The sequence below is a fragment of the Papio anubis genome, chromosome 9, assembly GCF_008728515.1.
Source record: "Papio anubis isolate 15944 chromosome 9, Panubis1.0, whole genome shotgun sequence".
In the NCBI taxonomy this organism is placed as follows: domain Eukaryota; kingdom Metazoa; phylum Chordata; class Mammalia; order Primates; family Cercopithecidae; genus Papio; species Papio anubis.
In genome coordinates, this window is record NC_044984.1 from 27,578,328 (window position 1) to 27,579,619 (window position 1,292).

Here is a 1,292-nt window from a genome sequence, read left to right on the forward strand (position 1 = left end):
AAGTGTTCCCATTTCTCTGCAACCTTGCCAGCATCTGTTGTTCCTTGACTTTTTAATAATTGCCATTCTGAATGGCATGAGATGGTATTTCACTGTGGTTTTGATTTACATTACTCTGATGATCAATGATGTTGAGCAAATTTTTTTCATGTTTGTTGGCAGAATTTATGTCTTCTTTTGAGAAGTGTTTATGTCCTTTGCCCACTTTTTTTGGCATATGAAAATTTATTACTACAGTGTTTTCACTATTAAAATTTATGATCTTGGTCTTTCCTTCTTGCCTTTGTATAGGGCCAGAAGAGACACATTGGCTACTTTGACAACCTTAAAGCAGACTCCAGGAATATCACCAACAGTATGACCTTTGTGACCAAATCCAGCATCCAAAACTTCATCATTTTCCTCAATAAAGTTCAAGCAACCGTCGTTGGGTACAAAGGCTGTGATTTTCTTGCCATTCTTGATCAGCTGGACCCTGATACACTTCCTAATGGCAGAATTTGGCTGTTTGGCTTCAACTCCTACTTTTCCAGGACGATTCCTTTTGCATGAGAAGCACCTCCAAAAGGGTAGGCCTTCAGGGCTGTGCCCAAATGGGTTTTCTTGTACTGTTTATCATGCCACTTCTGGTCTCATCGGTGACTACGGAGCTTCCTAGCAGTACGAAGTCCATGACACTTGCCCATCCTGTCGGCGCCACTGGCCTGAGAGAAAAAGCCTTTGCCCACTTTTTAATGGGGTTGTTTTATTCTTCTGAATTTGCTGAAGTTCCTTGTAGATTCTTGATATTAGAATTTTGTCAGATGAGTAGATTGCAAAATTTTCTCCCATTCTGTAGGTTGTCTGTTGACTCTGAAGATATATATTTTTTTCTCTGCAGCAACTCTTTAGTTTAATTCGATCCCATTTGTTAATTGTTGCTTTCATCGTATAGCTTTCAGATATTTCATCATAAAATCTTTGCCCATGCCTATGTCCTGAATGGTATTGCCTAGATTTTCTTTTAGGGTTTTTATAGTTTTGTGTTTTACATTTAAGTCTTTAAACCACCCTGAGTCAATTTTTGTATAAGGTATAAGTAAGGGGTCCAGTTTCTGTTTTATGGATATGGCTATCCAGTTTTTCCAGCACCATTTATTAGATAGGGAATCCTTTCCCCATTGCTTGTTTTTGTCAGGCTTGTCAAAGATCAGATGGTTGTAGATGTGTGGTGTTATTTCTGAGTTATCTATTCTGTTCCATTGGTCTATATGCCTGTTTTTGTACAAGTACCATGCTGTTTTGGTTACTGT

At 38.4% G+C, this 1,292-nt stretch overlaps 1 pseudogene across 1 annotated transcript; it reads right to left on the reverse strand.

Annotated features, from left to right (window-relative positions):
- Positions 1 to 205: 205 nt before the first annotated feature.
- LOC101003535 lies at positions 206 to 686 on the reverse strand (annotated as a pseudogene). The gene has a single exon (XR_634584.2). The product of XR_634584.2 is annotated as a 40S ribosomal protein S23 pseudogene (transcript).
- Positions 687 to 1,292: the final 606 nt, after the last annotated feature.